Source organism: Rhea pennata, chromosome 19 (assembly GCF_028389875.1).
Source record: "Rhea pennata isolate bPtePen1 chromosome 19, bPtePen1.pri, whole genome shotgun sequence".
Classification (NCBI taxonomy): domain Eukaryota; kingdom Metazoa; phylum Chordata; class Aves; order Rheiformes; family Rheidae; genus Rhea; species Rhea pennata.
Genome location: NC_084681.1, coordinates 2077267 through 2104961, shown reverse-complemented (window position 1 = coordinate 2104961; position 27695 = coordinate 2077267). Strand labels below are relative to the sequence as shown.

Genomic DNA, 27695 nt, shown 5'->3' with positions numbered 1-27695 from the left:
CTGGCAGTTCATGTCTAGTTGGGTGCTCCAGGGGGTCTTGCTTGCTCTCCACCTGCCTTGGAAAGATCTGGAGCCTTCAATGACCTATCTAGATATGATCCCATATATCATATCTGCCATGCCCTACATCTATCCAGGTTTCCATAGGGGTCTCAAGGAGTGCTAGACAGCTATGTTTATGTAACTGAATCCTCCCCTCAGTGTCTAGACTAACTTGGATAACTAGGTTCCTTCAACAGTGAGTAGAAAGAGATAGGACTGCCGGTGACAGTTTATCCCCCCTTCCCTGAGCATTTTGACATCTGTTTGGAAACTCCACCTAAATTGAAACTGTCTGAGTTTATTTGCATCTTCAGAGAGCACTTGCAGAGAAAACAGCATGACGTTACTCTCAAAAAAGTTCAGACTCTCATCACCATAGTCCCTTCATGGGCCAGTAGATACAGAGGACAAAGACCAGTGGTCCGTGAGCAGCAGGGAGACAAGGTACTTAAGTAGATTATCATCTTGATAAAGGAAAATAACGTAATGCCAAGATGCTCTTGATACTCATGTTTTCGGTATAGCATCAAGATACCCTGATGTATATTTGCAAGTTTGTCCATTTGATGAAGATAAGCTGATTCCCAGCTCTCAAAGCCCATAGATTGCTTTGCCTGAGTTCCTATATGATTCAAGCCACGATGTCCCTTTGCTATTGCTACAAAAAGCCGTCAACAGACAAAAATGTGTCTTCCAGAAAAGCTGCCATTGATAGCTGAAAGATGACAGATAATAGGGAATATATCAGTGGTTACTAAATGTCACTGTTAAAAATATTATCTTCTTTTTAAATGTTTAAGTTGCCTGGATATAACCTGTAGCTCCTGGCAAAACTGTTTGCCCCTCTGAACTGTTCAGCCCTTCTGTGCTAGACTAAAGGACTCCTTAACATCCTGTATATTATTCCTACGGAGATAGATTTTAATTGAATTCCTTTTCAGGCTTCTTTTTGATAAGCTAAAGAGATGCAACTCTTGTCTCTCTCACCCTGAACTATTACATTTGGTCTGCAAAATTTTGCATTGAGATAACTACTATTAAAAATTTTCATCAACATGCATTTTGGGAGGGCTATCAATTAAGGTGATAATTTGCATCAAGTCTTTTTCTTTTGTTGGTTTTTTTTCTTTCTACAGTTGTATTTGTTTGTGAAGCAGTCTGCCTGGTCATGGTATTCCTACCTCCTGCCCTTTCTTTTTATTTCAACTTCCTAGAAAGACACACTTGAGGTCCCAAACCTGCAAAGACTGAATGTCTGTAAGATACTTTCCATCATGAATAGCTCAATTTCAGCCAGTGGGAGTACTTATGCATAACGTTATTCCCATGTAGAAGTTTTGACAGTTAGGAGCGCAAGTGATTAACCTCTTTTAATTAAAGCTTGCAAAAAATTCCAGCACAACAACATCACAAAATCTGGAATAAACTCAGAGGGAAAAACTGGTTTTTTTTTGTGAAATAGTCCTTCAAATCAAAGATAGTCTGCACCCCAAACATCCAACATCTTTAAGGGCCAAAATGCAAAGAGTTTGTGCTCAAACTGACCTAAGTTAAAGCATAGACTTTATGGTCTAGTAACATAGCAACATTTGTTATGCATAAAAACAGCATCCAAAATGACACAATAAAAAAAGAATTATCTGTGATTAGAATTAAACTATTGAAATGTCTCCAGCTGGAGCCAAAATTTGGAAGGGGACAAGGGAGGGGGAAAGGGAGTTTATTATTTCAGTAGCTGTAGTGAAAATCCCCTCTGGGTGCTTTGCAAACCACCCTCTGCTCTTTGAAACCATCCCCCTCATTGACATGGTAATGGTCTTTGTTGAATTCAAAGACGATTACATCAGAAATGTGTGGCCTCTTGTGGGTTTTCCAAGGCTTATAAAGCACACAAATTATATAAAAATATTGGGTTGAAAAATTAGTAAGCCATAGGAGTTTGTGTTGTTTTAGCCACGCTTTACTGCAGGGAAGGAAAACTGTGGCTCCTCCAGACCTTTGCCTAGTCTTTCAAAGCTACTTTCTTTATTATTTTTCTTTTCTGGTGGGCTCACTTCGGATATACAGCCTGTATTTTTAAAGGACTTTCATACTGGAGCAAACTTTTCAACATACTACTAGAGACTGATTCTCCTCTCAACTACTGCAGATCAACTTTACTGTTTCTACAGTATAACCAGGGATAAAATTCTATCCCACAACATTTTGTCAGATGAACTCTACAAATAGACTGCTCTCTTTATGCATTCTTGCACCTGGATGGCAACTGCGTATGTGAAATGGGAAATCATGTTGTAAATGATTTTAAAAATATATTCTTAAGAAATGCTAGATTCACAGATACTTGTGGAGGATTTCATATTGCAAGTTTTGTAAATGAGCTCCAAAGTACATAGTCATTCCATTTCTTTTGCTTCCTCATCATGTATTCGAGCATTGGCGGGTTACTTAGCAGCACTACCTCAAGATAGAGTATAACATACCCAAGATTAGAGGAGCAGAGGTTTCTTCCAGCTCTTCTAAATCTAAAGTAAATCACAACTCACCCCATGTCAGCTCTGTTGTGCAGGACATCACTTTATGAAGGGTAGAGCCCAGGTGTGGTTCACTCATGTTTTATACCTGCAACAGCTGAATTCTTGGTATAGCTTGTTTTTCAGAGGTGCTGAAGACAGTGAGTTGAGGTTCCTCTCAAGGAGTTACCAGAGGATATGGAGGGGGGGGTCAGGCCTGCAAGTGTTACGCAGCCCACTATCTCACTTTAGCTACTCTCCTAGCAAAGCTAAATGTTGCTGGAACAGGGATATCATGTAGCTATACATGATATATAGCTATATAAGGACAGAGCAAAGGCTTTACAGCAGCACCAAGTAGAGAACAAAAGCAGCTTTGAAGAGGACAGAGTATCTTCTGGAGTTGGCTTTATTTGGTGGCTGGGGTTTGAGGGATTTGGATTCAGGACTTCTGTGTTCTCTTTTCTTGCTGTAAGTCACTTCGATACTCTCAGAATTGTTATTAGTGAGCTGTCTCACTGCTATGAGCTGCCCCTTCTTTTTTCCTTCCTGTGATTAGCAGTGAGGGGAAGAGATCTCATTCTGCCATGCCCATGGGTCTATCAGAGTCAGATCTGCACGGAGTGCTGCTGACAGAGCCTTGTCCTGAATGGCATGTTTAAAAAAAGCTGTCATCAAAGAACCGTGGGAGATCTTCCCTATAGCTCATTTAAAACCCAAAGAAAGGAGTAAACAGAGGATATGGGGGGAGGTTCCCTTCTTCATTTATAAACTTGTTGAGGATCTTACAGTAAACGAGCTACAGTAAGTGCTGTGACATTCTTCTTTCACTCTCCAGGTCTCTTTCCCTTGGGCTTTCTGCAGTACAAGCTCCCCTTTCTGAGAGCTCTGCCTGACTGAATGTTCAGTGCTAATTAGATAATTTCCCAAAATGTCAGGAAGCCATTCTGAAGGTCAGCTTCCAGGAGAAATTGATGTAACAGTGTTGATCCAGGTTATTGACATAGTTTATCAGGAGTTAATGAATGAGCTACAGCAAGCGTTCCCTTACTTTCAAAGAGGTTACCATGTAATCAGGCAAATTGTCCACACCTCAGAAGCAAATAAAAGAGGCTTAGGAAAAGGAATGTGCTGTGGGTGAAATGTATTTGATCTAGTCTGTCTGGCATTTCTGGAGTGCACAAGTTTATGTATGTTCTGGTTGCAGTGTGACAACAAAATTGTCTGCTTGGACCAAGGCGGTTTGTTGTTTGCTCCAGCAAGAGGTTGAGATTTTGGAGGATATGTGGAACAGGGAGAAGGTGGGAGAGAAAACACCTTCCACTTCTTTCTAAGAGCACAGAGGTCATAGACAGTATGCACAGAAATAATAAGGACATTCAAGAGGCCGGACTTGGCAAAGCCAAGATATTTTTCAAAATGGAAAGAAAGGGTGATGTAGAGATCATATTGTTAAGATTTGGAAGACCCCAAGCAGATTAATTGCTTTCTCTGGTACAGATTCCCACTGCGTGGCCACAAGTCACAGGACTCAGCTGGCTGAAAAACTGTCTTTGGCGGGGAGGAGTTTTCAGCTGGATCAGCTCGTGGGTCTGGCTGAGTGCATGGTCCTGTGAGCTGCCATGCTAACAGGAGAGGGCTGGGGGACTCTGCAGCTGGCGGCAGAAGGCAGGGCAGGATCTTCCCTTTCAGCTGCAGTAGACCTAGATCAGCCCAAGCCCAGTCATGAAATCGTATGCTATGACTAAACAGAGGTACTCATAGCAAAGATGCCCTCCTGAAAGGCACAGGTAACATTTCCAAAGCATCCAGGGCAACTCAAGTTTCATCAGCTTCCAGAAAAACTGAAATCACCAAACACCAAAACCTCTTGGACCTTTGCATTTGAGGGGGGGGCAGACAAGCTCCAATGAGTTCAGCTGGAGCTGCTGGCCCAAAGGGCTGCCCACCAAGCAATTGCTGCTGAAGGAACATTTTCTTTCCGCTCCCTTCACAGTCTGGCATGATCAGGGGGCAGTGATTTCCTCTTGCAAACTTTGCTACAAAGCACTGACCTGCAGCCAAAACAAAACCATTTCAATTTTCTTTCTCTTCTTGAGAGGGAGAGGGAGGCTGGACAGCATAAGATCATCACAAAGTCCTCTCAAGCTGTGCTTTCCCTGCACAAAGGGGTCAGTGGCTGTATCAGCTTGCCAGATCCCTGCTACATCTCTCTGCACTCCCTGCTCTCCTGTCCCTCCTCATGTCTTGCAACAACTCACTTACTTATTTGGAGGCTGAACCAGGAACTGGATCAGGAAACAGATCCAAAGTTAGAAAAAAAAAAAAAAAAAAAAAAAAAAAAAAAAAAAAAACTATGAGAAAAGAAAAGTTGGCTTGCCATTTATTTGAGTTTTTCTAGACAGCTCCAAGTTCCCTGTTCAGGCCCCAGCACAGCCCCGTCACACTGCGGGGCCAGTGCCCTGCACAGAAAGAGAAGCAGAGCCATCCCGGGAAGCCAGCATCGCTGCTGAGCACTTTGCATCCTGAAACTGTGGCCTCCGTCTCCCCAACGCTGCTCGGTTGCCAGGCTGCTGTTAAGAAAAGCAGCAGTGCCAGGAATTAGCTATTCATATATGGTTTATGTATAAACACTGCGTGTTCACCAGAGCACCCGCTACCGCAGACCTAATGGGACCTTTAGCTCTGCCTGTGTGTACGGGGCAGATAAATTTAGAAGTGAGATAGTCTGTTTTGACTACTAATTAGGTGGGTCTGAAGACAGGAGGAGATGTAGGGGAGATGATTTTTCCCTCAGTGGCTGCTTGGCACTGTTACATTAACCCACGCACACATGATTAATTGCCCCATCATTCAAATAGCTCTTTTTATTCCAGCCACTCACAATATTATTATTATGAGCTACTGTTTTTCCAAAGCCAATTATTGTAGGATTGAAACACAGCATCTGCCCTTGTGTGTGTGTACATGCATAAATAAGAAACCAGTAATCAAATAGAAGAAATACATTCATTTTTTTCTTTCCTTCTTTTTCTCCCTTCCTTCCAGCATTTCATACCGTATATAAAAGCCCTTGAAGGGAAAGGCTTGGATTTGAACAAGCAATGGGACAAAAGTTTGTAAGGGGAAAAACTCAGTGGGACCCTGTAGAACAAACACATGTGTAAAGGCTTTGTTTCAAAGTGGATTAATGCAAAAGCCTGTTGGGGATAATTTTTAGGCTTTGGCCATTTTTAAAGGATTGAGGAGCAGGAGTAAAGTGAGAAAACAATTCTCTGTAGGAAGCTGTAGCAGACTAAATGGAGCTTGTTGTTATTGGCAGAGGCATCGATGCTGAGGGCAGCAGCATCGTTACTGGAGCTGGAGGCAGTGGAGGTTTAAATAAATAAGGAGCGATCCATGAACCAAGATAAAGTGTGATCTAGCTGTGCAGGGTCCTCCTGTTCTCTGAAGCAAGGAGGTTTGTTGGGGTATAAGTAAAGGGAGATGAATGAGGGTTATCAGAGGGGAGATGCAGGAGAAAATGAAGATTTATTTATCTTGGTTGGCTGGTAGATGAAGTGCTGGGGCATTATGAATTAGTCTCACTCTTGATGAGGAATAAAGATTTTGTCTGTGCATCTCTTTTGCACAAAGGCACGTATATGCATTCTTCCCAAGGGCAGAACTGGAGAACGACAAAATCCGGAAGCTACTGGGCTGTCGCCCGCTCACTGCCCGCATCGCTCACCTAATCTAGCGGAGTCTTTCCATTTGGTTTCAGTGGCTTTGGCTCAGGGAAAAACCCAAATCTTCCCACCCACTTCTACTCTGGTCTTATTCAGTGGCAAGCACATGTAAAATTGATGGGGATTATTGTTGGCTAAGGCCAGCATTAACACAGGATTTGGCCCAACATCTCACACGCAGCTAAGCAATATTAGTAACAATAAAAAAAAACAACAACTATGAAATACTTGCAAAACCAGTAGCCTGCAAGACTGTGCACAAAGTCAGGTCTTACGCCTGGCAGCCTGTCCAGGAAGGATTTGAAAGAACATATTCCCCAGCTCTAATCCTCACCGACGCAGTGTGGAGATTTCAAGGCTCGGTGATGAGAACTCACGCTGCCTGCACGGCGCAGCGAGATCATAACCAGCCTTTGCAAAGAAACGTTCAGCGGGGCGCCGCTCGCCAGTCCGTCCTCCCACTGTTAGGCAGAGCTCCTGGGGGCTGCCGTGGGCAAAAGCCTCCGTGAACAGGGAGAGCAAAGCCAGAACCAAGGGCAGAAACAACGCACGAGGAATGCCTTGGGGAGTCCTGCTGTCTTTTGCATCCCTTGCTGTTATACCTCACCTTTTCTTAGCAGCAAACTAAGCCCAGCTGAGAACAGGGACATCTGAGGTTACTCTGATTCTGATATTCAAATGCAGTCTGATCTCGAATAACATTTTTAAAGGTGGCTCTGTGCTAGAAGTCCCACCAGGCGTGAGCTGTCGGCCTCGCAGCCCAGCTGCACAGCTCCCTGTGCCTGCGCTGGGATGAGAAGACTGCAGCAGCTCAATTAAAATAATGTCAAGGCGAACATGTGAAAAATTGCCCTGCGTTCACAATTTCCCGTGTTCACGAGGAAAATGCTGATTCTTGATTAAGCATCTGGTGCATGGAGGTGGGGGACTTAAGTAGGAAGAAATGATTTTGATTTGTCAGTTAGAGACTTCGTTTTGACAGGATATTTGAATTTATCTTAGGATTTGGAAATTTTTTAAAAAAAGATGCTTGTTCATTTTCAGTTTGGGAGATATTCGCCCTAATTTTTTTTCTTGGATTAAACTTTGGAAAAAAATAGAAAAAGGTAAGAAAATAGTTTTTCTCATTCTGGCTTGACTCCTTGAATCGCTGACACTGAAAATACATTTCAAAACAGTGAAAACTAAGGATAAAATGGCAGAGTGGCCTTCCTCTCTCCTTTTCGGTTTTAATTCTTTTCTACTTTTCCAACAATATTTCAAGTAGAAAAGGATTTTTTGACGCATTCTGCAGAAAACTGGCAGCATCTGCTGAGCGCTGTCTGAAGGGGATTTTCCTTTGGAAGCTCCTGCCCGGGGCTCCCTTCCCCGCGCCGCTCTCGGCGCCCGAGGCCCCGCGCTGGTGCTCAGCTCGCGTCTGGAGCGGCCCAGTCGCCAGACCCCTTCCCGCGTCCTCAGCACCCGTTTAAGCAGCAGCACCGGCCCTCGTTTCCGTGCTGTGTTGCCTGCAGGATTTTGGAGCGGCCAGGGAGCCGCTGAATGCTGCTATTCAGTGGTGTGTGCAGGGGCTATACCCGTGCCTGTATTAAACAAACCAGTTACAGGTGAGACGCATCCCAAAAAACTGCTTTGTGTCCCAGGTCAGCCGGGAACGGGGCCCAGTTCTGGGACTGAAGGCCGACAGCACAAACTCATTTTCGGGTGCCAAAAAAAGTGAACGACAGCGTGTCTGCTGCGAGCGCTGCAGTACGAGGGGGACAGAGAGCTGCTCTCCCTCCCAAGCTTTTATGCCCAAATAGGCAGCGTGACTGTTAAAATCGGCGCTCCCAGCACCATTATAAGAGCAAAACCCACCACCACGCACCTGATTCCTGCAGCCAGAGCCAGCAGAAGCCCGGGGCTTTGGAATACACGGGATCAAAGAATCAAGAGCCTGTTTGTAATTTCTCTATGTAAATAAGAGCAGCATTTGTGCACTCGGAGGCTGTATAAAGAAGCCTTGGTTTAGCAGTAAAGGAGAACTATTTTTACAGAAGCTGGTGAGAGAGGCTGGAGCCACCGATTTAACAGGATCACAATGAACAAAAAAAGTCAAGCCTGGAACTGTTTATTTTAATTTAGGGCTTTTGGGGGGATGGCGGGCTAGTGGGGTGGGAAGATATTATTTTTATAGATTTAATCAGACAGACAGGATTTGTGGGCATTGCTAATTGAATGAAGAAAACTGAGAGAGTAATCTGCTTTGCCTTGAAGCTCTCCATTTCTTTTCTCTTTGTGCTTGACAGTCAAAAGAAAAGCAATTAAATCACCTCGTGTAGGCTAGGAAGGGCTGACAGACCTCAAGGGATGTACACAAATAAAAAGAAAAAAAGGTGCTTCATTTTGGAGGGGATGCTTGAGGGCCTTCAGTCTCCCCCAGGTTCAGCAGCCCATCTGAATCAGCTCTGCGTCCATTTACTTTCCCCATGGCAAATAAGAGCTGGCAATGCTGCCATGGTATTAGCGGATCAGCACTTCCAGAAGGATGCTCAGCATATCTCAGTGTCTGGAGAAACCTGTGAAAAGTGAGCCCTGGGAGGGGCAGAGCGAAACGTTCAGTAATTGCCAGGACTCAGCCTCTCCCTGACATTTTTTTTTTTTAATCTCTGCATCCCTGATAATGAATCCTGTAATGAACTCTGTGACACAGGACACCTCATTTTTCCTGTTTCACTGATGGACAACTAAGGAGTACGTATAGATCCAAGCCACAGGAAAGTGCTACACCAAAGTCACCGAAGTCATACGTCAAAGCTCTACTCTTAGGGAGCTGAAAAACATTTAAATGCTACCATTCCACCCAGCCATGCACACTTTTCCCCCTGTGCTTTCACTGTGGACTGCCCCACACACCCAAAAGGAAAACAGAAACCAGAACAAAACAAAATTGCACATAGGTGAGTTGAGGATTTTTAGGGGAATTACTTTCCTCGGTGGTTTGTTTTATTTATGGCAGAGAGATTTGCAAGCCACTCACGTGATGAAGAACAGCCTCAAAGCTGCAACTTCTTCTGTCTGCTCAATGATGTCGCCAAGAAAGCCACCAGCGTGTCCGTGTGCCGCTCGGCACACCCAGCAGTCCCGTTAGGGCAAATGTGTCGGGCTCACGTAGGAGGCAGGACTGAGCAGCACATTAGTTACGATCCACAAACATAATCTACAAATATTTTCTATATCATAATTATACAAAATGAGTGGAAATTTCTCCCCCCTTCCACTAGTCCCAAAAACATAGTCCATTATGAACAGAGAACCGTGCTGCCAACTCAACAGGAACATAAATATCGTTTAAGTCTTTTTGTACAGTGGAGTAGCCGGAAAGTGGAAAAATGATTGAAGGACAAGTGGTTTTTAAAATCCCCCCAAGGCCTGTAACTTACCTGTTTATTTCAAGAAGAGCGGCCAGTGCCAAAAGGGAAGGAGTCCCTTGCACTGCTATCATGTTCTATTTCCAGAGATTATTTCAAAATAAACATGGATTGAATCCCTGCTTTTCTCTTTCCCTCGGCATTAACCCGCACGGTGCCTACACGGTTGTGCGTGTAGCTAAGGGCTTGGGGTATTCCAGCAAGGCCTCTGATCCATACTCCTGCATGGGCACGAGGATTTGCAGGCTCTGGGCCACAGCGGGTCACTACCAGAGCTTACAGCAAGGTGGAGCCTTCAGAGCCAAGAGCTGCCTAGGTTTTCCCCCTCGGCCCTCCAGAGGACACTCGGAAATGAAAGCATTTGGTGATGAAAATAAGGTTGTGTTCAGCCAGTGAGTGAGGACTGCAGCATGATCCAAGTTGCAGAAGACAGGACCAGGCAGATAACCCCAAACATCAGCATGACTTTGGCTCCCAGGCATAAATTCAAACGATCCTCTTCTTAGTGCATAAAACAAATCCGTTGAAAGTGAAATTCCCAGATCATTTGTAATTGACTTCCAGAAATGGAAGAGAAAACTCATAAAGTCGTCAGAGTAGATAAAAACCTATCTATCTCGAGGAATGTGGAACTGGGAAGTCTATTATAATTCTTCCCTGATAGTCTTTGGGAAAGAAAGAGAATTAGCTTAATCTTCATGTTTCATGTTAATCTTAATAGGAGTGTGAATTCAGTGCTAAACAGCATGGAATTTATATCAGGTTAAAAGAGGACAGGACTAACAGCTATTTAACAGCCAATTCCTTTTCCTTTATTGATACAAGTGACCCTGCCAGAGCTGTGCAACAACATGCAGGGCCATCCATCAGAAATAATGGATAACAACACAGACGGCTGCGGACTGCAGACTGGGGGCTGTATGTACGAGGCCTGATACCGAGCCTGGTATCATGCCAACTATTAACACTCAACTTCAAAGAAGAGATACGAATTTATCACTGATCTATACTACCTGTAGCAATTCTGTAACTCTCAAAACATTCCCTGTATGCTGACCCTGCGTCTTCTTTCTATCTGTTCGGATTTAGATGCAGCTTATCACTATATTACCGAGCTGCTTTTCTGCACTGTTGCCCAACACATGAGGACAGTGACCACCTAGGTACATTTCCATACTTAGTGGCAGCTATGGAAAGCCTGAACCCACCAATAGCAAGTGCAATCTAGCTGTGATAAGGAGGTTACCTGGAATTGGTGGAGTGAGACAGACATGAAAGAATGAGGAAAAAATTGTTGACTGATTGTACAGAACATGGTGAATTCTTGTAGTGAGGTATAAGCTCAAATCACAGATGGCCAAGCAGTTGCCAAATCAAATACCGCATGCCTACTGTGAGGAGAAAAGCCTCAGCAATGCTGTGAATAGCCTTAGGGAATGGCTCCCTGAAAACCTCCTTTGCCCAGAAAATCTATGGATAAATCTCAGCTCTCCTTATTTATTGTAGATGTTCTACTTTTCAGTTCATAAAGACTTATTCCGCCCTGTTCTCCTGCCCTTGACTCCCCAGTTCTGCCATGCCAGCTGAGGATGCAGCTCCAAAGTGTGAAAGCAGAGGAGGAGTTGGCCTTTGTTTTTGTGCGTGTCTGTCGGTGATAAAGGCATGATGGAGAGGAGCATGAGACAAAAGCATGATGAAGATGTTTCCTTTAAAGCAAGAGAAAAGGAACTACCTTGAAATATGTTAACCACACTAGAGTTACTGTAAAGAGATAAAAATTCTGAACTCTTAAGCAGTTTTAGCTCGTACAACTGAGTCATTCTGCCATTGGCTGGCTGGCTGGCGGCTGCCTCCGTGCTGCACTCTCTGTGCAGACCTTATTCTCAAGCTAGCTGCGAGATATCACATTGCAGGAGGTCTAGTGGCTATTTGGAGATGTCCTCTTGAAAGGTAATGCTCCAGGTAGAAAAAAGATTTTTAAATGGCAAGGAAAGAAAGCTGAACTTCCCCCCCTCCTCTTCTGGGAAGAGTGGTTACTGGTGCAGCAGGGCTGTAGCATGGGACCTGGTAGATCCAAATTCTACTCTATGCTCAGCTGCAAACTTTGGATGTGAGTTAAGTGACTGAAACTCTCTTTTGTTCAAAGACAGGTGAAACAGTTCCATATTTCATAGATTTAACAAGAAGAGAAATGCTTTAGAAGTGTCAAGAATTTTTGTTTCAATTTTTTTCATAAACACAAATACATATTTTAGGGCAGGCTTGCTTGTAGCCACTGTACTGCTGGTATCCATCACAGAATACATTTCTTCAAGTGTCTGAGCAAATGGTATTTTTCAAATATATCCCAGGTGCCAGGCACAAATTACGAAATCTAGGTAATATGAATAATGATGACTGACACTGTAATTGCAGAAGATCTCTGGTTGTGAAAGAGATTTTTGCATTCTTAACAGGGAGAAATGATATCAAGAAAACAAAACAGAAAAATTTTAAAATTTAGCTTCCTTCTTCTTCCTGGGATTACAGAATAAGGTGTTCCGGATAAGCTGTCACAATATTAAGAAAGCAAAACGCTAACTGGACGTTTGAAGTGCAATCATGTTTTCTTCTAGCCACCCTTATCTCAATTGCCATTATAAACCATCACCTGCAGCTCTCTAGCGTGTCCAAGTAACTTTCATCTGGCATCAACGGAAGCTGTAAAACAAGTTCATGCATAATTTGCACAACCCAGGTGTCTGCAGTTTCCATTTACTGATACTCTCAAAACTCCCAGCCAGTTTCAGCTAACTGGCTTCATACCTGCAGAGATGGCAGTAATGATACTCAGTTTAATAATCTCAAGGTCTTTGTGCCAGTTGAGCTAAAGACTCACCAGATTCTCATCTAATGAGCAAAACTAACATATGATAAGAGATCATTAAGAAAACAGAGGCACTAAAGAGGGAACTCCAGAACCAGCTCAAGGCTTCTCAGCAGCTGAAGGAAACTTAAATTTTGCTGCCCCGAAAACAGGCCTAGGTTGTGTCAGCTTCAGGAAGGAGAAAGGTAGGTAGGGGAGATGAATCAGGACAAATAGTTGGGGGAAGCAGTGATAATCCAAGCTTGCTTTCCTTCAACCCATCTGTTAATAGCAGCCAGCAGGGCTATCGAAGGAGTAAGGTGGATAACTGAGCCATAGATAATTTTCTTTCCTAGCAGTTTGCTGCCCCAGGCAATTGCCTGCCTTGTCTGTGCCAGGAGTGAGTGATGGGGCAGTGCGAGTAGACTGCACTCCTCATGTCACTGGCGAAGGGACAGAAAAACTGGCCTAACTTGGTGCAATCTAGGAGCAGCATACAACTGCTGATGCCATCACGGTCCTGTTTCCATACCAGCCTCAGCAGCTTTCAGTTTCGATGGGTCAAATGAACAGAAATAGAATGTCAAATGAATGTCAAATGAGCAGAAATAGAAATTGATATTATTCTCAGCCAAAACAGAGGCTTCTTCATTTCCTCATGTTGTAAACTCTTTTCATCTGAGCAGGGATTTGGGATTTTGCTTGGGCCACAGCATCATTTGCCATGTGCAGGAAACTGCGATGAGTAACTTACACTGATGTTGCTGCTGTTGCAGCTGTTTCTCACTAGTTCTTTGTCGTGACAGGGTATTGCCGCTCTCACAAGTTGCAGAAGTCTTTTGTGATAGCAGTTTCCTCACTCCTAGCTGCTGGAGTCCAGTACATCCAGAAGAGCCCAAGTAGCCACTGAAACGAAAATAGGAAGTGTTTCAAAGTGTTTGCAAAGGTAACCTTGAAAGGCTGAATCAGAGAATTGTATCCCAGAGACAGAGAAGCCATGGAGCATATAAAAAGAACTAAAAATATCTCGTAATCTCATGCGAGTATCTCATGATACTTGCAGCTGGCTTGTAACTCCTCAGTACCTGAGATTAGCAATATTACTTGTAATTCCTGTGAAAATAAGTCTGTTGGTTTCAGTCTAGTTCACTTTGGAATTCAACAAATCATCCTTTTTCCTGGACAGCAATCCGTATCCGTCTGCACTCTAGCCCCAGCAAAGGCTGGCTTTCAAGGGGCTTCAGAGACAGATCACACCTCCAACTTCTGGGTAAAACACACTATTGCACATGCTAAGGGGAAAGCTTGTGTTGTTGTTTAACTTCACTCCTAACTCTTGCTACAAAAGGGTCAAAAGGTCCACATCTGCCTATATCTCAGGTACTGCCAAATAGGCAGTCAACCTGGTGTAGAGGTTAGATAGGTGCCATAACCCAGTCGCTGTGGGTAGGCAGACGTAAAGCCCTTGAGCCCATGGTATGGTGAGCCCCATCTATCTCACCAGCATTCAGCAGACACCAGGAACCTGAAGCCTCTGTTCTATGAATAAAAAGAGAATTCCAGGCTCCAAGACTATGAGCACTTTGCTCTCTTGGGTCCTTGTGGATGTGCCACTGACTTGGAGCTTGCATTCCCGCTCAGCGTGGCTCTGTGTTTTTCAAAGGCAGTGGAAATTTTGTTTTGGAAACACTGCCGAGAGTGCAAACAGGAAGCAGGAAGGACTTTTTCAGAAATGTAAGAATCTGAAGGGAGTGCAGTTTCCATTTTTTTGGATCCAACCCATGAGTTAGTTTTGCAACAACAGCAAGATATGAGTGGTGAGGTCAAGAGAAAAGCAAACATGTAGCAGCCACAGAGAGTGACTTTCAAAATCGCCTATTGGAACTCTGAGTCATTTAATGTGCTACACACGGTCAGGATGCCTAGAAAAATAAAGAAAGATGCTGAACAGTCCCTGCAGTGCAGCTGTGTTATTGACAGATGGGATTAAGTGGTAGGAGTGCTCAAAGTGGGATTTTTTTTTCATAAGCGTATTGCCTTTGTTTATTGTAATTTTGATTTTTAGTTATTTCTGTTAAGGCATTTGGGGACCTCTGAACCTAGAGCCTACAAATGAATGTTTGTTATTGTTTCTGTTATTGCTGTTATTTGATTTAGGTGCATTTCTATGATTCAGCAATACATTTATGAGATTGCAGTATGAACTTTTGCAGATCACAGGGGTAATAAGCAGAAAATGGAATGATTTTTGTCCCTCTGCAAGGCAGCAAGATAGTAGAAGGAAGAGTATCTGTCACGGTTCTCGTACTGGAAGCTATGATAATTAGGTATGAACTCAAAGGGCCTGTAGCCTACACATTATATCCTCCACCTGATTTCTCAAGCACTCAAGGAAAGCAATCTGAAGTGGATAGCAGTTGTAGTGGTGCTTTGGAAGGGCTCAGAAGGGTTTCTACCCTCTTTTCCTACAGTCTGCCCAACCCACTTTTTAATCTGCCTCCTGCCGCCCTGCTGTAGGTGTGTTCCCGTAGAAGAGCCATAGCTTTCCTCCTGTTCCAGTAGCTCCAGATGTGGTTGACTTGCCAAGGGACCAGGTAGAGTGGGTGAGCAGCCACCCAAAGCGACAGTGATGCTGGCATGTATTGAAATTGGCAGGGCATTAGTGCGTATACCTGAACTTTTGGTTTCTCGATGAAGATCTGCCTACAGAGCTCTCCAGAGGAAAGAATGACCCCTCTCTCTCTCTCTCTCTCTCTCTCTCTGTGTGTGTGTGTGTGTGTGTGTGTATTCTTTTATCCCTGCACTTAATTTCAGGCTCTCTTTCAGATTTGATATTAAGCAATGCCAGTGGAGGACTTTTGCAGACAAAAGCAGTGCCTTTCCTCATATTGGACTTAGAGTTAACGAAACCTTGAGGGAAAAGGTGATTAGAAGCTAAACAAGAAACTTCCCCTTCTCTTACAAACTTGTTTATTTTCTTACACAACAACTGTGCCAAAACATTCCCTTGACCAGGTTTTCATAGCCGATAGATTAGAATTTTATCTCTCACAATTTAGTGAGATTGCTTAACTTTCAGAGGTGCAGCTGAGCCTTTGGCCTGCTCATTGGCTCAGAGACCTCTTGCCATCGCCAGCCGCCCATCAATCATCACCAGCCACCAGTATTTGCCTTTCAGGGATGCCGGAAGAATGGCGGGGAGATTAACAGAGGCACTCCTTGGTTTTTCAGAGTCAGTCAAATCCCTTCCCTTTCTGCCAGTCCTTTGTGATTGGCAAATTACAGTATGAGCTTATCAAACCCTGATAAACAATAGAGGACTTCCGCACTTGGGAAAAAATAAAATAACAGGATTAGACAGGCCATTGCATTCCAGGGCTGTGTTTATTCTTTACAGTGAAGATAGGTCTGTGTACCTTAAGGGATTTCTCCTTCCTTTCACCAGTAGAAATGGGTGAGCGAATAGATGCTGTACTTTCTTTTCTGCTACAAAACAGTATTGATGGACCAGATCTGGAAGAGTGTACCTAATAGAAAATGTCGTTCTAATTTGATGTCCGCTGTGCTGGTGTTGTGACATGATGCAGAAGACCATGTACCACAGCATGGCAGTCAAGGAGGATGGCTGAGACAACAGCCCTTCTAACCCAGTTGCATGCCAACAGATTTACCGCACCTCAGGGATGGGTGTATTGTCCTGAATGTTTCCTCTTGGCCATGGTCTGAGAGTCTGTGCCATAATGGGAAAGTCAGGATGTGCATAGCTTGTTTCCATTCCAGTGCTTGCTCTGAGCATGAGACCAAACTCCACTGGCAAATAGTGTCATTAAATGCAAGTTGGGGGAGCTCCATTGCTGGCCCGCTTGCTTGCAGAGGACATGCAGTTGCATACGGCAGGGCAGAATTTGGGCATGCATAAGGGAGAGTAGCAAAGCCCATGTTCTTTACACACCGTCACCTCTTCGAAAATCAGCCTCTCAGTGCAAGGACCTTCTGGGCTAACCAGAGCACTAGCTCCTTACTGGAGCTGCCATTTGATGGCTGGGCTTCTTTTGTTTGTTTTTTTTTTTTTTTTTTTCTTTTTTCTGAAAAGGGTTTTTTCATCCTTCTATTCCGTGAACTGGTTGAATTTAAGATTTTTTTTCCAGCACTGGCACTTTACCAAAGCTCCTGAAAAGATGCAGTAATGTTAGTTTTGGGGGGTTTTTTTAATCCTGTTCATAACATACCTTCAGATGGCCTCATTTTTTAATCCTGACAAGGTTTCTCTGCAGAATTCCCAGGCCCCATTTACTGTGAGGTCAGTCAAACCTTTCCTCTCAAGCATAAGGGGATTTGAGGTTGCTCCATTGACATTAGAGCAGAACTGTTTGTTTATACCCTTAGAAGACCTGGCTCTTTGTTGAGATAATGAAAAATTTCATTTTCTTTGCTTTCTAGTGGGCTATTAAGTACAAAAGGTGCTTATTGACCTGGTTGATGTACCATGACAAGCAGTGAGAAGCTAATCTGTTATTGTCCAGATTTCAAGTAGGTAAGTTCTGGTTGTTTGAGCATATCTACTAGCATAGCCTGCACATCTTGCTCTGCGTTGTCATTCATTTGATCTCCTCCACCCCCAGCTTTTGCTGTCTTCCTTGGCTGGAGGCTCTGGTCTCAGGCCTGTGGTACTCATGGGTCTTGTTGCTGGAGCAGGGGAGGAGTTTCTTAAACATTCTCAGTGTATTTCCAACTGTGAAGACTGGTTTTGGCTTCTGCCTTTTCTGCTAGGCCCAAACAAAATGTTTCTCAATGGTAAGCTGTCATTAGAGTTCAGAGAAGCAGAGAAAGCAGATCTGATTTCATATCTAATTTGCTGTAAAAGGAGAGGTGGGGAAGAGAGGAGTCCTTTTTAATTAGAAAAAGGATTGCTGAGATACTTTAGCCAACACAGTGTTTCTCTCCAGAGCAAGAGCTTTCATGCGTATAACCCAGCCCTTGCTTTTCCAAAGAACGGAACGTTATAAATATTGCTGTCTTTAGTCCTATTTCTCTTCCGAGTGCTTTGGATCACTGCCATTCTCCTGATTGCCTGATGAGTGAGCACTGAAGGGCAAGTGTAATGGAGGGCCAAACCGTCTCCTTCTGTCAGGTGCCAGTTACTGGGAGGGTGTAAAGAGAAGGCAGAGGGACTGTTAGCTCCCACTAACCTCATCTTCTGCGGTATATCTTCCCATGCCGCAAAACAAGCCCACCAAAGCATAGGACTCTCTCTCTGCAGAGCAGCTTGGGACCATGTCTACCTCTTACAGGAATCTGATAGAGCAATGCAGCAGCCCATAGTTACATCTGAGCGTGGAAGAGCAAAAATAGAAAAAGCCAAGCGTAGTCCAGCATAGTGGAGCACAGTTATTAGGGCTTAATGCAGGCTTTTTCAAAACTACAGAGGCTTGTGTGACTCTCCCATCAGGAGAATGAACACCCAGTTTAGATATCTGAGGCACATCTCATCCTATCTATGACGGAAGATAACTCACAGGCAGAAGCAGTTGGGTTGCCAGGACCAATGATCTCTGAAGTCCATTTTCCTATGCAAAAACTGAAATGCCACAGGGAGACTAGCCACCCTTCCCCAGAATGACCTTAGGCAGACCAGCCTTCATTGGTGCTGTTGATCAGACAACCTCTGAGCACCTTTGTCTTGCAATAGGATTCTAGTGCAACTTCAACTAAGCCTGCACTTAAGGGTTTTCCATGGAAAAACACACTAATCAAAAGTAGATTCGAAAGAAATTATCACTATTAAACCCAGCTATTTTTCTCCCCACAAATCTGGGTCCCGATTAATGGAAATACATGTTTAGGTGACTTGCAGATTATGTCTCTGGCCAATTAGCTCCATCTCAGTGTTCTATTTCTTGCCTTTGAATCAATAAACAGCTCAAGATTTCCTGGAGTCAGAAAATGAGCGTCAGTGCCAAGAACTGTGGGTGTATTAAAACCATACCTACAACAATAGCCTCAACGAGGGAGCTCTGCTAATCACTCCCTTGTTTGGCTGGGTGTCTGACAGAGGAGCTAGAAAGCTGAAAGTATATAACACCCCCAATAGAGGAAACCACAGCTTACAGAACCCACAAAAAACATTTACTAACCTCCAGGTACTCTTTGTTCTCTATCCCTCCTGACAAGCACTTTTCTTCAGCACTACATACTTTAGATGCCTTTACAATAAGATTTGATTGTGGGGCTTATAAGGTGGATCAAGATGAGTGAGTCATTATCTGCCATTTATCTTTCATTTAATGGAAGGCGAAAAATTCAGAAGAAAACAGGACATGGCGTTCCTTTCTGTAATTTGGCAAATTGTTCCAGATGATTGCTTTCAAAACTGAACAAACCTGACCAAAAATCATGTGAGTGGGTGTGTGTGCCCAGGCACACAGGCACATGAAGAACTTTATATATGTTGGAGGTGGGAGGAAGGAAGTAAAACCGCCCCACACCTGACATTTTGTGCCGGAGAGTGCAGTGGGGCAACCCATCTACCCCGGCTAAGGGGCATATATAAGCTGGGTGGTCATCTTCTACCTCAGCTGAAATATGGTTCTAAGTTGAGGAACCGGGACAAAAATGAGGTCTACCTAGCTCAGTGCTTACAGACCCAGGCTCCTCTGCAGACCCACCCATCAAGCTGGCCAGACATGAAGCCATTCCAATCTGGAAGTTTTATGGGCTTTTTAACATGGCACCTCTCCACAGGACTTATTAGCTTGGGCAAGGTGCCATGTTAATGCAGTTACAACGCTGCTAGACTGGAGCTGGCTTGTATCTGGCCAGCTTGGAGAGGATGCAAGCATGCCCGTTCTCTTCAACATCGTTAGATCAATTACCACCCAGGTTGATAAAGTCTGAGGCTTATTCACACCACTGAGTGTTAGGCATCTAATTTAGGCAGCTGAGTTAGGAGGTTAGTCACTATAGGTTATCAGACTGTGAGGAGCAGATACTCACCTCAGGCTTGTCCAAAACAAGGTAGGTTTAGAGACTTCATTCTGTTTTTATTATTATGTACAGTCTTCCACACAAGCCTTAAGCTGTCATGCTTAGTTAAGGCATTTCATTTTTGCAGATGGGTTGCTTAAGAGAAAGCCAAGTGTGGTGTGTGATGGGGCAGGACAGGGGCTTGGTGCTAAGGGCATCTGCAGCTGAGATTTGATGCCTGCCACAGGTCTGGGCTGGTGGGGAGTTGGACTGTCAGTGAACAAAAGCACTATAGGTGAAGATTAAGGTATGTTAGCAGAATGATACAGATCTTAATGTGCAGGACAGCTTCTTCAAGTCAGAAATAGGTGCATTAGCAAGATCTATTTGAGACTCAGCATGTGAAAGAACATAATGAGTTTTCTTGCAGGGCTGGGCTAAGAGAAATCTAGGTGACCCCAGAAGCAAAGCAACAGGGGAGCATTAGAGTTTGACAACAGAAGAGTTAAGATGTATAGGACAAGTCTGCTGTATCATTGACTTGAGACTGATCTGCTTTATCATGACTAAGAAAATATCTTCTTTAGGGAGGGGGAAAAAAAAAACATGGCAGAAGAGTCAAAGTTGCATGGTATTCCTATCCATAACTGTGTGCTAGCTGGTTTTTGGCCTCTTCCAAGACACTTAACCACACAGTAAGGTCAGCGTGTGTATTTTCTACTTACCATTACTTCTAGCACCTCACCCTTACTTCGTGGCCCAAGCTGAGCTACATGCATGGCCAGATCAATCATCTGCTGCTGCCAGGTACCATCTTTTTGCCATAATACTGTGTTGCAGCCATACTGCTGCCTGCCAAAAGGAGAAACCCAAGATGGAGAAAAGGAAGATGATAGATACATTGGAACTTGGTGTGTCAGTGGTATGCTTCCTTGGCAGTGCTGTGATCTTAGTGGTCAGGATAGCTGTGGGTCTGATTTCAGCTGTACCAGATGCCTTTTTTGAGGTATAAATCACTACTGTGTGCCCTTTAGAAATTTGTCAGTCACAGGTGATTTTTTCAGTTCTCAAAATTACTATATTTTAATTTTTTCTGGGTTTTTTTGTTGTTTTTCACAAGAATTTGAAACTGGCCTCAGTTTTGTAAATAAAGCTGTTTTTTATTTCTTCCCCCATGACAGCTCTATAGCCTCAGGTCATGATCACATCAAATCATCCAAGCTAAGCAATATGTGAGCTGATCAGTGCTTGGGTGAGTGGTCCCCAACCAGACTCCAGATGGTGGGCAGGATTAAATCATCTCTGTGAGGCAACACCGAATTAATGTCCTGTTTTGGCATGATGGGACTGAGTTACTCAGAGCCTTCAAACACAATACTTGGCTCATGCTCTGATCCCTTCCAGCCCTGGGTAGTCCCATCACATTTTTTGCAAGTCCAGGGTCCCAGTCTGGGTACAGCTCTGAGCTGAGAGTGTTTTGCGCTCGTTCAGTGCCGTGAACTTGGATGAAGCTGAGTGCAGAAGGATAAGGAGTCAGGCTGGTCATTTTTAGTTAGGAGCTGGCAGATAACAGCGAGGATGGAAGAAGTGGGTGAGTCTGGCAGATGTGATTTGGTTTGCTTCTGAAATTAGTTACGCCTTTCCCTTGCATAGCCTTTGTCTCCTGCACACAGACGCGCATCTCGAACCTTGTCTTAAACTCCCAGCATTTTTGTGCAAATCCTGAACGTCAGGAGGGGCCCTCTGAGTGGAAGTGACAGGAGGAGGGCCAGGGCAGCGCTCACCCATGCATCAAAATGCAGTTTTGTCCTCTTCCCTGCTGAAGCCAATGGGTTGAAAACCGGGCAGGCTGGAGCAGCCCGTCCAAGTTTCAGAGCATGGGCCTGGGGAGCTGAGCCAAGAGGGAACACATGGTGGTTGTGTGCTGCAGTGACACTTCAAGAAAAATCGCTTTGAGTCGTGAGCCTGATCACTTAACTGCAGTGGGCACCTTCCCAGGTTTCCTGAGTCAAATGTAAATTGCCTGAGGAAACGTCCCCCTCCTGCCCTGCGCCCGGCACCGTTCCCCGTCGCGCACACGCTCCCTCTGACTGCACACCCTATGTCTCAGAGCTATTTTACTGTGTTTACAAATTATGAAAATTCTGGTCAGTGAATTATGAAAATATTGGTAAGTCTGCAAGGCTGGCTCCTGGATGGAGCCGGAGCAGAAAGCAGGCTGGAAAGCCCTTGAAAAATGAGCCGCTTGCTCTGTGCTCTTGTTGCCAACGGGTTTTGTTGTTCTAGGGTATGACTCTGCTGGGCTGCAAAAGCCTCTTTACACGCGGCAGCTCCGGAGGCCGGGCTGGCGGCGTGATTTACTCCACGGAGCTGTCCTGCGTTAGCAGGGGGGAGACGGACAAACAGAAGGGCGAAGTCTGCTTTCTGTTAGCCCGGTATAAGTCTCCGTGCGTGGGACAAGAGCCAGGTTTGCAGCAGCAGCGTTTGGTGGAAGATCTCAGCTTGCGCCAGTTCAGTTGCTGGCTCCTGAGTTAGCTTCAGCCTCGTCTAAATCCGGAGCGTTTTTCTGAAATGCGTCTGTCTGACCCTGATCCTCGGGCAGGGGGTTTTGCCCCAGCCAGTTCCCCCGACTCCAGCAGGGCAGTTCTTGTTGGGCTTGGGGACGTGCATATCAGGAGAATCAAATCTGCTTTTGTGTAGTTCCTGTAGATTTTACACGAGTGTGAGAGGAAGGTCTTGCAGGGCAAGGTCCTGAAGCCGGGGCACTTCCGTCAGCAGAAAAACTGGCCTCTCGCTCCGGAGTGAATTCCTCTGCTTGCCTGGTATAAGAGAGAGGAAACGATATTTTTGTTCTCAGCCCGTTTTCAATATAATGCTACTTATTTCTTCATCAGCTGAGTAGGAAGCCATTGATTTTTGGAAGAGTTAGACTAGGACAAATAAAAGTTGTCCTTTCTCTGAATTTTCTTTTCTATTTTACCTCCTTCCTTATCTCCTCTAAAGAAAATAGTGGTTCCCCCCTCCCCAGGTATTAGTAAGGAAAAAAGAATCTGAAAAATTGTGATACCATTTCTAAATTGCATATGCAGGTAAATAAAGGGTAATATATGTAAAGTGCAGTGTGACAAAATTGATCAATTTTCACTGTATTTGAATGATATGCTATGACACAATACACTTAAATATAATGCATACAGCAAAATATCTTAACCAGTATGAAAATTGATCAATTTTGTAATATGTAACATATGGTTTAGACACTCTTAAATGTGTTAGAAATACACACAGTGTTCTATACTAAGTCAGGGAAAAAAGAATTTGACAATGAATTTAGAATGTATGTTGCATTTTGCTTGAATTATTGGTATTCTTGTTGATTTGAACAGCATTTTTCTAAGATTAGCTTTACATATTAAGTAAATATTCCTTAAAGGCCAGAGTTGTGCTTATGCCCACTGAAATCCTATTGATGGCAACTCAATCTGGTGTGGTGAAACTTGGTGCAGTTATTTAAAATGCAATGACAGTTCTGATAATAAATTTTTCTAATATTAATGATTCTAAGAAATTCAAAATTTAGGATCAGATGATGCAAATACAGCTATACTTAAATCTTGGAATAAAATAATTTTTCATCAAAGAACACACATGTCCATTCAAAGTGACAATAGTCCTATTAAAAGATGTTTTAAGGTTTCATAGAGAACTAAATTGCCTATCAAGAAGAATAGACTTCTAATATGTTCAGAACAGCCAACAATAATCCTTTTGAGGGACGACAAATTTAAAGAATTAAGAATATGATGGCTGTCATCTGACTGCCATGATTCAGGTTATGCAGCAGTGCATTTTGAAGCGGGGTTCAGAAGGCAACATCCTTATTTAACTGAACAGTAATTTTTTGTGCTGAAAGGTGATGCTTGGGACCAGATCAGGGTAATTCCAGGAATAATGAGGTCTACCTCACCCAAAAATTGATGGTCATGGGGTAGTACCAAGAACCTTTTCTAGTCAGTACTTACTGCAGTTAATTAAAATGCTCCATTTAGATAGTTTAGAAACATTTTTTGACTTTCACCTTTTTGTCCTGTTGTCTATTTTTTTTCAATTCACAATTTCAATTATCTCTCTCTGTTTACATTGAGAAATGTATTTAGCTGATCTTACTTGTGAACCAGTTTCAACTAGTGTTACACAGAAAAATTCCCCAACCAGTTATAGTCTTTAAGTAATGATGGCACCACAAGTGACCTCTTAACACTTTGGCTGAAAATTCATGGCTCACGTTATAATAACTAAAAATGTTAAACGACTGACAACCTTTACACCTGATATAGTTAAAATACAATTCTGGGTTTCTTCTGTTCTCGTCAACAGCTCTGGCAAGCTCTTTCCATCAGTGTTTTGTAGAATGCAGTAGTAGTGTCTTCCTGCAAAAATTCCTTACTCATAATTTGTGAGGCTTGCTGGGTTGTGTGTATACTGTTTGCTGGCAGAACTGGCTATTAGTGGTTGTTTTATTTGTAATATGTGTTTGCCGCTTTTTTGTTAAAGCGTATTGTGAGCTACTATTGTAAGTTATTGCACTTGTGTGCGTAATGTTCATTCTATTCCATGCGCAGTTATCACTTCTGCAGTTTGTGTGGGGTTAAGGGGAGTTCTGCCTGCAAAGACAGTTTAGCAGTGTATAAATTGAGCTGGGGCTGTAATTAGTGGCCAAACACATACGTGCTCCTTAGATTGCATTTTGGTGGAAAACACCTCCAGTACTACCGCTCTTGTGAAAGTGCTATTTGGATACAGTGTCAAAAATACCAGCTTGGCCCTATTATTCTACAGCTAAATTGATCCATATGACTGGAGTACTGCCCAGATTTTTTTTGCTTTAACAATCGTTTTGAAATTACCGTTATCAATACACTAATGCATGTTGAAGGCTTGTTGGGTCTGACATAGGAAGTGATGTAATGAGGGAACCCTTAATACTCGTGGCCCTCAAACAGGAAACATTTTGCTTGAGGAATAGTACACTTGAAAACTGTAGATTACAATTTAATATTAACCAGATTTCTACATTAAACATGATTTCCGAGAACAATTTGATTTTTCTTTTTTTTTTTAAACTTTTCTTCCTTTTCTTCCTCCTTTTTCTCTAAATGATCAAAACTGCATCCAACCACAAACGGCTCCTGGAATGAGCCCTTGGCTGCCTGCAATTTAAGTGTCAGCCTCGGCAATTGCAGGGCTGCGCTGGGTCTCGCTCACCACCCCTGCCACTCGTACTTCTCTGTCAGTCTTAATCTGCCTCTGATACCCACACGTGTCAGTAAACCTCATTTTGTTCGCCTCGCCTGGTTAGATAGGTTTCATGTCAGGGCCATGTGGAAGTGTCCCCCAGGACTGTGGTGGTCTCGCCAGTTAGTGTGTAGCCAGTATCAAGTGGTGAAGTAATGTTAAAAGAGCAGCAGTAAAATTTAGTTTTATATATATTTTTTGAGACAAATGGCAAATCTTGCAATCTCCAGCCCAATGCAAGGGACAGAATGGAGAGAATTAACAACTGCACAAATGTTTCATTTTCTGGACTGACTGCTGCTCAATTCCTCGGCTGACCGCTACTATTTGCATGTGTGTGTTCATGGTTCGGGAGTCGTTCGTGAGCAGTCATGGTGCCAGGCTGTTAAACGCAGCAAACAGAGTTTTTCCCTGTCTCTAAGAGCTGACACCACGAGGGCTGTCCTGCGCCATGCTAAGCACAACATAGGTGATTGATGTTGCCTTTTCTGCAGTGTTTTGGAGCCTGTGCTTCCGGGGGAAGCTATCCTTACTGCTCCCTACAAAGGTAACCGCCAGGAAGCCCTTCAGGCTGAGCCAAACACTGCTGACTTCACCTTCTCCTTCAACACTCAAGTCAGACCATACCACTGGTAGCAAGACATGTTTACTAGGCCTGCAAAAACGATGGATCTTAAGCAGTACATAATGAAACTGTCCTTACAGAAAGGAGGCAATAGGTAATGGTGTGGCAGGGAGGGAGGAGGCAATACAGAAGCTTCTCAGAGGAAACTTTCTGACTTAATTCAGTTTTACCCTGGATTGTCCAACTGCTTCCTAGAGGCTTGCTCTTACAAAAGAATGCACTTCAAAAAGCAAAGATTTCAAAACTAAGGAAATTTCTTCAATATAGCCAGCTCCTGCACATTTGGGTTATTTACTGGAGCGAAAGTAAAGATGAGTAAGGAGGACATGGCTGCTGCAAACTGCTTATCAAAACTCACCTGCTAAAAAGCCCCCTTTTCCAAAAAGACCTTCAAAGGTCAGCGACCACAAGGTGGTATTCTGCTCTTTGCCTCCCTATTCTTCTGCTACATAGGCCAAGGAACCTGATAGTGCAGTGGGAATGGAGAAGCATGCTTTTTTTTCAAAGTCCAAAGATAAGGTCAGCCTCAAAGGTGACTTCCCACCACTCTGCATTAGGGATACTTGAAAACGGTTCAACAAAAGATAAACGGCAAAGAACATACTGCTGAGCTGCCTGAGGATAGAGGGGATCCACTACAAATATTCTCTTCCATGCTTTGAAATCCAGGTGCTTTGTTTCATGCCTGGTTTGAAATAATCTTCTCTGTTCTTGCATTCAAGAACCAAAAGTATTGTTGGCCAGCCAGAAGAGAAATATAAACCATGATTCCCAAAGAGCCATGTGACAGTGTAACACTAATCCATCCCATTTCTGCTGATATGATGCACATAGAGAAGTTTAACCACACTAGTGCATCCTGCAGTGGACAATCAGTGCAATGTAAATTGTGACCTTCATACAATTGCTCATTGGAAACATTTACATGGAGACTAAATTCCTCTCAGTTTGCATGAAGGCACAGGCTTTGTTTTCTTAGGCTGTTGGTCCCCATTTGGCACACAGTCATCCAGAAGCTTTAAAAACCATGAAGCACAAGCTCTGACTACCCACGTGCTGCCAGCAGAATTGACAAGCATGCAAGAAAAAGGCTCCTTGGACTGCCAAGTCATGTAGCTTTTGAATGAACTAGCCTCCCTATGGAAGTTTCTTGCTTTCTTGATCAGTTAAATCCTGATCTGCTGTGCATTCTCTTACCTGCATTTGTCTTTGGAAAAGCAGCCCACACTGAGGCTCTGGACTTGGACCACTGCTCTGTGCCATGCTAAATCCCCTCTACAGCTCTTCTGCAGTGTATGATGCTGTGGGCAAAGAGAACAATGAGACATCATAAGATGTGTTTGGGGAGAAAAAAAAGAGCTTGACTAGGTGAAGAAAGGTAGCAGCCATTTTCTTCTGGCTTTTGGCCATGAAACATTGTCAAGGACTGTACCTGCAAGTGACTTCCTCTCATGTCACTAATGCCAAAGCAGTTGCTAGTCCTACTAGAAATGCACAGGAATATAGGAACAAATGAGAAAAGAAAGAAAAGGACCACCTTTGAATGTTATACTCAAAATTCCAACCCCAGTGATCAAGAAGTTACTAGGTATGAGGACAGGTTTGGTCAGAGTATCAGCTGAGGTCTACCTGTGGTTCAGGGCTTACGAATACCTTGCTCCAGCCAATTACAAATCAAATTAAGATGTATTTTAAAATTCTGGTCAAAACCTGGATTCTAATCCAAAATGACACAAGTGTTCCCTGTCTTCCCCCCCCCCCTTTCAATTTAGTCTCAAAATCTGAAGACCGAGTGCATGTTTTGGCCATTGGCCCGCCTATCCACAGATTTGATGCTCTGTTGCAGATGTAAGAATCAAATCTGAAATTCCTGGAAGGAAATGAGAATTTCCATGACTCCAAGGGACCAACTGAGAATACCCCACATCTCTGGGACAGGCAGAGGACTCCCAAAAGATCTTGGAAAAGTGGCTGACACCTATGCTTCTTTCTCTAAACTGGATGCAATTTCATAATCCCAGTCTGTGCTGTTCTAGTTTTAGGTCTGTGGCTTTGGATAACCACCTATATGTGCCTATTTTTCATTAATTAGGTGTCAGGTAACAAGTTGTTCTGAAACAGTGTGTACCAGCATGGGAACAGCAGGGTTAGAAATCAGTGCCAAAAAAAGTTAGAGCGAATTTCTTTATCCATATCCTTACCCTAGCGGCAATATATTTGTTAAATTCAGCTAATTAGAAAAGGTTGATAGAACAAGTCCGTAAGTGTTGCAGTCTG

The 27695-nt window shown here is 43.6% G+C and overlaps 1 long non-coding RNA gene across 5 annotated transcripts in view; it reads left to right on the top strand.

Moving 5' to 3' along the window:
• LOC134148969 (uncharacterized) overlaps positions 1 to 27695 on the top strand; it is a 206160-nt gene that overhangs the window by 109526 nt on the left and 68939 nt on the right. For 4 of the 5 annotated variants that reach the window (XR_009960321.1, XR_009960319.1, XR_009960320.1 and 1 more), the window contains exon 3: positions 16976 to 17069. The exons of the other annotated variant lie outside the window; for it this stretch is intronic. This is a non-coding gene — a long non-coding RNA (uncharacterized LOC134148969). The remainder of the gene's footprint in view (positions 1 to 16975; positions 17070 to 27695) is intronic. 5 annotated transcript variants of the gene reach the window in all.